Below are 9,886 nucleotides of genomic sequence, written 5' to 3' on the forward strand. Positions count from 1 at the left end.
TGCTTGGAATGTGGATTGGGGTCTGGAGACAGAGCAGGCATCTTGCAACTCTGAGGCAACCGCGAGGATGAAAGCTACTTATTAAGGGTGGTGGAGTAGAGGGATAGAATGGGGACACTGAGAACCTCACAGAGTTGTTACACCAGCTCTGGGCCGCCCAGCCCTATTGTAATGTGAAGAAATATCTCTCTCTGCATTTGTTCGGTTAAGCCGCTGTAGTCTGGTTTCTGTTTCATGCAGTTGAACTCCATCCCTGTTAGTAAAACGGACACTGCAGCTCTCCTTACGCGCCTGAAGGACTGTCTTTGGAAGTGGGTTTGGACTTTTCCTGTGTTGCTAGGGACTGTGGAAGGTTCAGAGAAACAGAAACTGGCTCAGTACGATGGAGAAAGAATCTTCGAGCTATGCCGTTTGTTCTTGGCCTCAGTGGAAAAGTTGACAGGGAGTCGGGGCAGTCCTCACCCTTGGGAGTTTCAGAAGAAACTGGATGGCCCTAAGCTGGGCCGACTGAAGGAACAATGTTTGGATCAGATAAGGGCTGAACTAGATGAGGTCTACATATCTGAGTATGTGAGAGGCTCAGCTATACCATCACATGACCCTCCTAATTATGAGTCTTTGCAGGATTGTGCAGTGGGCCTTTTTCCACATGCACAGGTAAGGGAATAAGCCTCCCTTGATAAAACAACTCCCAGCACTGGATTAGCCTTGGAAGGAGAATTGCAGAGGTTGGCTGTGATTAGATGGCTGGATTAGATAATCTGGTTATGCTGACTTTGTGTTTTACCTTTCCCTCCAGGTGTCCCACTTCATATCATGTTGTCTCCGGAGAGGTGTATCACTCAAAAGTTTCTCAGTTGTAAGTGGCATAAAATCCCAAAAAGGGAATTTCTTGACTCAATTAACTAAAAGTCTTAGGGGCTGGGCTTCCCTGGTGGCTCAGTGGTTAAGAATCCGCCTGCCAATGCAGGGGACAAGGGTTCGAGCCCTGGTCCGGGAAGATCCCACATGCCGCGGAGCAACTAAGCCCGTGCACCACAACTACTGAGCCTGTGCTCTAGAGACCGTGAGCCACAACTACTGAGCCCATGTGCCACAACTACTGAAGCCCACGCGCCTAGAGCCCGTGCTCCTCAACAAGAGAAGCCACCGCAATGAGAAGCCCGCACACCGCAATGAAGAGTAGTCCCCACTCGCCGCAACCAGAGAAAGCCCACGCGCAGCAACAAAGACCCAACGCAGCCAAAAATAAAAATAAAATTTAAATAAAATTAAAAAAAAAAAGAAGTCTTAGGGGTTGCTGTTTTCAGGTGTGACTGGATCAGGTGCACAGATGATGTTATCAGGAGCCTGTTCCTTCCTTCTCTCCCTGCTGCTTATCCCTGAGCAGGCTTCATTCTCAAGCAGTTTTTGCCTGGTGGTGGCCAGATAGTTATCAGCAACCTCAGACTTACATCATAGCAACCCATGCAGTGAGATAGTACTATTTCTCCAGTCAGCAAAAATGCTGAGGAGGTCTGTCATTGGCCCAGCTTAGGTCACATGCCCACTTCTGACCAATCATGGTGGTCAAGGACACTCAGTGCTCTCATTGGTTAGCCCGGAGTCATGTGCTCCCCCATGGAGCCTGGCTGACCACTCAGTCCTTCATGAACTGAGAGAGGGGGTGCAGTTCCACCAGGAAGAAGAATTAGATGCTGGACTGGCTAAAACAACAGACACTGTCTCTACTTTAGGGTTGCTGCTCCCCATTTCACTCTCTGGCTGAAGAGAGTGCCCATTTACATGGTCAAAACCATCTAAGTCTTTCCAAGACTGTTCTATGTCTAAGGGAGAAAAGGGGGACCTTTTTAGGACTCTTTAGAAAGCATAAACTCAGTTTGGCTTACCAAGTAAAAGCTATGACTTCAGTATTCAATTCAACTGGGATTGGCTACTGCTTTGCAAGATCCTTACCTGGCTTCCTTTGCTCTTATTCTTCACCTGCTGCTACCTAGAGGGCACTGATCCAAAATAAAGGGGCTAGAACTTTTGCCATCTGGATTTGTTGTGACTCAGCCAAGAAGCCTTCTAACACTGCCATCCACTTCAAGCCCACTCACCAGGTTCTGGAGACCACTACCTCTCTATTCCCTTCACGGAGAAGGACAGAGTTGTCTATATGTGCTAGCTCGACTTCCCTCACCAACTAGCCATTCTGTTTTTATTTACTTACATTTATTATTTTAATCAAAGTAATAGGTGTATGTGTTTTAAAAAATCAAATGTGCTAGAAGGCTTATAATGTAACTTCCCTACCCCAATTTCTCCTCCCCAGAGGCAACTGCATTTAACTTTTTAAGCTAATTACCTCCAGATGTCTAAGTATTAGAAATTTTATCATACGTATATAATTTTAGATATTATCAAATGGTTTCCTATTAGTGGAATCTTAGGATTTAGCTCTCTAACCACATCCCCTATTCCTCATCCAAACACATTTCCTATACACCTGTCCTTTTTTGGTTAAACCATTATTTAGTGTTTAGATTATTATGTGTATGTAAAACTTGTTCACAGATGAGCCCTAGAGTGTACTATGGTTACATTTCCTCTCTTATACTACTTGGAGTTACTAATTTTTCCTCTCTCCCTCCCTCTTCCTTCCCTCCCTCCCTCCCTTCCTTCTTTCCTTCCTCCCTCCCTCTCCCTCCCTCCCGCCTTCTTTCTCCCTCTCTCTCTCTCTTTCCTTCCTTCCTTCCTTCCCTCCTTCCTTCCTTCCATTCTTTCACCCTTCCTTCCTTTCTTTCTTTCTTTGTTTTTTTCTCTCTTTCTTTCTTTCTTTTTTTTTTAACATCTTTATTACAGTATAATTGCTTTACAATGGTGTGTCAATTTCTGCTTTATAACAAAGTGAATCAGTTATACATATACATATGTCCCCATATCTCTTCCCTCTTGTATCTCCCTCCCTCCCACCCTCCCTATCCCACCCCTCTAGGTGGTCACAAAGCACCGAGCTGACCTCCCTGCGCTATGCGGCTGCTTCCCACTAGCTATCTATTTTACGTTTTGTAGTGTATATATGTCCTTGCCACTCTCCCACTTTGTCCCAGCTTACCCTTCCCCCTCCCCATATCCTCAAGTCCATTCCCTAGTAGGTCTGCATCTTTATTCCCGTCTTGCCCCTAGGTTCTTCTGACCATTTTCTTTTTCTTTTTTTTTTAGATTCCACATATATGTGTTAGCATATGGTATTTGTTTTTCTCTTTCTGACTTACTTCACTCTGTATGACAGTCTCTAGGTCCATCCACCTCACTACATATAACTCAGTTTCATTCCTTTTTATGGCTGAGTAATATTCCATTGTATATATGTGCCACATCTTCTTTATCCATTCATCTGTTGATGGACACTTAGGTTGCTTCCATGTCCTGGCTATTGTAAATAGAGCTGCAATAAACATTTTGGTACATGACTCTTTTTGAATTATGGTTTTCTCAGGGTATATGCCCAGTAGTGGGATTGCTGGGTCTTATGGTAGTTCTATTTTTAGTTTTTTAAGGAACCTCCATACTGTTCTCCATAGTGGCTGTATCAATTTAGATTCCCACCAAGAGTGCAAGAGGGTTCCATTTTCTCCACACCCTTTCAAGCATTTATGGTTTGTAGATTTTTTGATGATGGCCATTCTGACCGGTGTGAGATGATATCTCATTGTAGTTTTGATTTGCATTTCTCTAATGATTAATGATGTTGAGCATTCTTTCATGTGTTTGTTGGCAATCTGTATATCTTCTTTGGAGAAATGTCTATTTAGTTCTTCTGCCCATTTTTGGATTGGCTTGTTTGTTTTTTTGATATTGAGCTGCATGAGCTGCTTGTAAATCTTGGAGATTAATCCTTTGTCAGTTGCTTCATTTGCAAATATTTTCTCCCATTCTGAGGGCTGTCGTTTCATCTTGTTTATGGTTTCCTTTGCTGTGCAAAAGCTTTTAAGTTTCATTAGGTCCCATTTGTTTATTTTTGTTTTTATTTCCATTTCTCTAGGAGGTGGATCAAAAAGGATCTTGCTGTGATTTATGTCATAGAGTGTTCTGCCTATGTTTTCCTCTAAGAGTTTGATGGTGTCTGGCCATACATTTAGGTCTTTAATCCATTTTGAGTTTATTTTTGTGTATGGTGTTAGGGAGTGTTCTGATTTCATTCTGTTACATGTAGCTGTCCAGTTTTCCCAGCGCCATTTATTGAAGAGGCTGTCTTTCCTGCCACGTATGGCAGTTTTAAAACATGTCCACAAATCTTTGACATTCCTCCTTCCAAAAGGTGGAGGCTAATTGCCCCACCCCTTGAGTGTAGGCTGGTCTTACTGACTCACTTCTAACAAATAGAATATGGCGGAAGTGACTTATGTGATTAAGTCCCTTTGGCTTCCTTTTCATCTTCTCTTGGGTGTCTGGCTCTGATGTTGGCTGCCACGTTGTGAGTAGCCCCAAGGAGAGGCTCACGTGGGGAGGAACTGAGGCCTTCCGCCAAAAGCATGTGAGTGAGCCATCTTGAAGCAAATCTTCCAGCCCCAGTCAAGCCTTCAGACAGCTTGACTGTAACCTCAGGAGAGACCCTGATCCAAGAACCACCACTTAGGCTGCTCCCAGATTCCTGACCCTCAGAAACCATGTCAAATAATAAATGTTCTTTGTTTTAAGCTGCTAAGTTTTACAGTCACATATTATGTGGCAGTAAATAACTAATACACCACTTCCCAAATTACCCTCTAAACCACTGTCAAAGTAATCTTTCAAAAATGAAAATCTGATCAAATAATTTTCCTTTTAAAATCCTTCTGTGGCTACCCACAAGTTTCAAGGTGAAGCCCTAACCCCTGTGCTTAGCGCTCAAGGCCCTCCGCATCACTGTGGTCTCTCTGCCCAGCTCCCGGGCTTCATTGCCAACAATCCTCCTCACCCTCCTGCATATAGCACTCCTCCTCATATAGCACTCCCTTAACCAGGCCACACTCTCTTTAGCCCTAGTCCATGTTGTTCTCTCTGCCTGGGTCGCCCCCAATTTTTCTCTGTCTTTATCTAGCTAACTAACTAATCAACCAACCAATTAACTAGCAAGAATGGCTTAGGCACTTGTGGATCCTGAGTCCTGCCAGCCCTTGGGGTCTGTGGCAGATGGACTCTAGTTGGCCCTGTTGACCTTCACCTCACGGTATTTTAGCCAAGAGAATATGGCCAAGTCGGGGGTGGGGGGTAGTGAGGGTACCTAGAAATGAATTCCTGCTCAGAAACCATTTATGACTTGTTCCCCAGATAACCAAGAGCTTCTGTCTGGTTTTGGCATGCTGACACATCCCTCTGCAATTGCTCTCAAGTCAGCTCATGACTGTGCATCTTATTTCCATAATACAAGCTCCATGGAGACAACTATTTATTTTATCTCTTCCTCCTCCTCATGCCCACTCCACCCCCTCCTCCCTGAGGGTGCCTGGTGCCCACGGTGTGCTCACCCAATGAATGCCAGGGAGGGCTGAGTGAGCCGGAGGGCTCGGTGGTTTGCTGGCTCAGGCAGGAGAGCCCTTGTGTCTGTTCCCCCACCTGTTACACACGACCTTGATTCCCCACTATTTTAGGTCAGATTGCCTAGAAGCAGAGCCTGAGGCAGGGATTCCTGTGCAAGTGAGGTTTCAAAGGAGGGCTGTCAGGTGGAATTGTAAGGGAATGAGAGAAGCAGGAGGGGGCAGGGAGGATGCTTGGCAAACAGATGGGTTCAGCAGAGGTCTCGCTTCAGCTGGTCCCATGAGGAGCTCTGGAATATGAATGGTACTGCAAAGTTTGTCCCTCCCTGAAACACGGAGTTTGGCTTATTGTATCCCAGTATCATTCGATTGTTGTTTCTGTCTGGAAACAACCAGCATTTCCAGCCAGGCATCTCCAGTAGGCTGGGGCAATTCTCAGAAGAAGGAGTCAGCTGAGAGCAACTCACACTAACAGCAGCTGGGGGTGGGTACCTGGCACAGGGAAGCTGGGGCACTATGCCCAGCAACTTGGATGTGCAGCTCCTGGCCTGAAGCTGCCTCTCAGGGTCCACTGGCCCCAAGGTTTAAGGCTGCCTGAAACCTCTGAGGCTGGGGGTTGGGAGCCCAAAGCAGGCCTCCAGTCTGCCTATGGAGCTGTTTATGAAGGAAGGTTTGTAGTGGGTTGAATAACCACCTGCCCCACTCACGTCCATCTGGAACCTGAGAATGTGACCTTACTTGGAAATACGGTCTTTGCAGATGCAATAAGTTGAGGATCTCAAGGTATAATTATCCTAAATTTAGGGTGGGCCCTAAATGCAATGACTAGTGTCCTTATAAGAAGAGGAGAGGACACAGAGACACACAGGGCAGAAGGCCATGTGATGACAGAGGCAGAGATAGGAGGGATGTGTTTACAAGGCAAGGAACACTAGGAGCCTCCAGCAGCTAGAAGAGGCAAGGAAAGATCCTCCCCTGGAGGCTTCGGAAGGAGTGGGGCCCTGTGGGCGCCTTGATTACAGACTTCCGGCTTCCTGCACTTGGGGAGAATAAATTTCTGTTGTCCTAAGCCACCCAGTTTGTGGTAATTAGTTAGGGTAGTCCTTGGAAACTAACTAAGGTCTGGAGCAGTGGGAAATGCACCACCCTGCCAACCCCAGGCTAGGAGTTTCCCTGACACTCACTTCTTGTGTGACCTTGGCAATTGTTTTCCCTCCCTGAGCCTCAGTTTCCTCACTTGTAACTAGAGAGGAGTAAACAACCTGCCAGGGCACAAGGCTCACCTGAGATTACCAGGCTGAATTTATTCAATTTATTTAAAGAAATACGGATTCTCAGGTGCCCTCCCACTGAGCCCTGCCAAGGTGTGGTCACGTGTCAGGTAACTCTGACCCAGCAGGCAGGCACCCGCACCTGAGTCCCCATTTGGGCATCCCTGGAAGAGCAGGTTTCTGAGGAACCTTCCAGCTCTGGATCTATGAGAAAGAAGAGTCTGAGAGGAGTCCATGGGGGCGGATGGGTGCCTGCAGATCTGCTGTTGAAACAGAAGAGGCTAAGCGCCAAAGGGGTTTGTGGTGCGTTCTCACAGACGCGAAAATGACGGCAGAGGAGGACACAAAATTCCCCGCAGATGCACAGACATCTTCGAAGGGAGGGGAGGAGTGGTTGTCTCCAAAGTGGGGGGGTCCTAGGGGTCTGGTGGGCGGCACACACCCTATCTGATGTCTATTGTCTGTAGGTTTCACATTTTTTTTTACCTTGTGAACATATGACTTAAAAAAGAATCAGTATGTTTTAAAACAAAAAGAAAAAATACCCTGGTGCTTGGAAATAAATGTTGAAGAAAGAGAAAGGCGTTCCTTTGCTCCTCCCTTCCCCCACTCACTGCCAGCTCCCCGGCAGCAGTTCTGCCACTGGGTCTATTTGTGTATTTGTCTATTTGTGTATTTGTCTGTTTGTTTGTCTGCCGCCTTCGGTGCCCGGTGCCCAGCGGGGGTGGGGGGGTCCCAGGAGGGTAGGCTTGCTGCCCGGGATCCTCAAAGCTAGGAGTGGAGGATTCCACACACAGCAGTCCAGTGTCTGCAGCAGAGGCTGAAAAGTAGCCCCAAGAGACAACACAATGGAGGTGCACGTTTGATGTGACAGCACAAAGCCTTGCACTCAATTAGTATTATTATTTTTATTAGCTAAAGTGCCAAATGAGTGGTAGAGACAGAAAGTCCTATGGATTCCAGGAGAGGAGAGAGAGCTGTGAACTGGATGGCAGGGAGGGCTTGATGGAGGAGGGAGGTTCCAAGTTGGACAGCTAAGGTCGGGGAGCTGACCAGGGAAGGGGGCGTTTGGCGCCTCCTGTGCACCGTCTTTCTAAGCAGCACATTTTAATGTAATATGTTGATGTGACGGTTGCTAAGACCAAGATGAAAAGACATCTGGAGCAGAGCTTCTCCAGCTCTTTGTGGTCAAGAGCCAATTGTTTTCTTTGTAATTTCTAATCAACGACGGGCCCCTGTCAGAATGGCCATCATTTAAAAGTCTACATATAATAAATGCTGGAGAGGATGTGGAGAAAAGGAAACCCTCCTACACTGCTGGTGGGAATGTAAATTGGTGCAGCCACTGTGGAAAACAGTATGGAGGTTCCTCAAAAAACTAAAAATAGAGTTCCCATATGATCCAGCAATTGTACTCCTGTGCATATACCCAGACAAAACTATAATTCAAAAAGATACAGACACCCCTATGTCCATAGCAGCACTATTTATAATAGCCAAGACATGGAAACAACCTAAATGTCTATCGACAGATGAATGCATAAAGATGTGGTATATATACACAATGGAATACTACTTAGCCATAAAAAAGAATGAAATCATGCCATTTGCAGAAACATGGATGGACCTGGAGATTATGATGCTAAGTGAAGTAAGAAAGAGAAAGACAAATATCATGTGATATCACTTATATGTGGAATCTAAAATATGACACAAATGAACATATCTACGAAACAAAAACAGACTTACTGATATAGAGAACAGACTAGTGGTTGCCAAGGGGGAGGGGGTGGGGGAGGGGAGGACTGGGAGTGTGGGATTAACAGATGCAAACTAGTATATACAGGATGGATAAACAACAAGGTCCTACTGTATAGCTCAGGGAACTATGTTCAGTATCCTGTGATAAACCATAATGGAAAAGAATATGAAAAAGAATATATATGTGTATAACTGTGTCACTTTGCTGTACAGCAGAAATTAACACAACACTGTAAATCAACTATACTTCAATAAAATTTTTAAAAAATGACAGCTGTCTTCTTTTGTAAAATATAACACGAAAGAATTGCTGAAAAAAATGAAACGAACAAGAAATACAATTTATTTAAATTGGATTCAACTGACATAAATTGACAGTTGAATTGCTAGGAAAGTATCTAAATGCTTGCAGACACTTTCTGTACTTGTCCCTGGATCTGAGCAAGTGGTTTGCAGAAGGGCCCCCGATGGCACTTTGAGCAGCCCTGCTCCAGAGAGGGTCTCACAGGGCAAGAGGGGGAAACCTTCAGAGAAGATGGTCACAGGGTGGGACCTTGAAGACGTGGCTTCCCAGCCCCCATCCTGCTCCTCCCACTTCCAGGCTTCTCCCCCAACATTTTATCTGACTACACTTCTGCTGGGAGCAGCCCCTGGGGAGACAGGAGGCCCAGGCAGGGCTGTGTGGCATCCCGGCCTGTTAATAATTCAGAGTGCCTTCACACTGTGTTATTTAAATATTTTTTGACATTAGTCTGAAGGAGAGGCAGAGCCCTGAGTGGCGGGTGCAGGGTAGAGGAGGGGAAGCTGGTGGCAGCCTGTTTCTCCTTTACTCTCCGGGGAAATTTAGCCCTGCCCCGAGCTGCTGACCCCTCGCCACCAACAAACATTCTGCCAGTCTCCAGCCCGTCCTCTTTGGAAGGTGCTTTAGTAAACAGCTCTTGTATTGAGCATATTCCTTAGCAAGGGTCTCTATCCAGCCCCCAAGCAGCTTGTCAAAGTGGGTCCTCTTACTGGGAAGTGCTGGAGAGCACAGCTATCCAGTCCAGTTATAGGACCAGTGATGTTATAACACCCAGCATTTGAGCCTCCTCCTGGACAGCTGCCCAGCAGGCCTCCTTTAACTGGCTCTGTTAGGGCACAGTTTATTAACTTGTTTCCCTGCTATGATGGGGACAATGATAGTAAGAATAAAAATAACTACCCTCTCTTGACTCTGAACCAGGCACTGAGCTCAGCACTTGACACCCATCCTCTTATCTAATTCTCATAACCCTTGGAAGGAAGTGTATTATTCCCATTGTACAGACAAGCAAGCTGAGGCCCAAAGTTTTAAGTGGCCTCCTGAAGTCA

General features: G+C 45.9%; 1 long non-coding RNA gene across 3 annotated transcripts in view; it reads left to right on the forward strand.

The window, feature by feature from the left end:
- LOC309655959 overlaps window positions 1-2,627 on the forward strand; it is a 42,014-nt gene extending 39,387 nt beyond the window's left edge. For all 3 annotated transcript variants that reach the window (XR_014261069.1, XR_014261070.1, XR_014261071.1), the window contains one exon: window positions 800-2,627. This is a non-coding gene — a long non-coding RNA (uncharacterized lncRNA). The remainder of the gene's footprint in view (window positions 1-799) is intronic.
- The last annotated feature ends 7,259 nt before the right edge of the window (window positions 2,628-9,886 follow it).

The sequence above is a fragment of the Balaenoptera physalus genome (assembly GCF_965194825.1).
Source record: "Balaenoptera physalus genome assembly, chromosome: 2".
In the NCBI taxonomy this organism is placed as follows: Eukaryota; Metazoa; Chordata; class Mammalia; order Artiodactyla; family Balaenopteridae; genus Balaenoptera; species Balaenoptera physalus.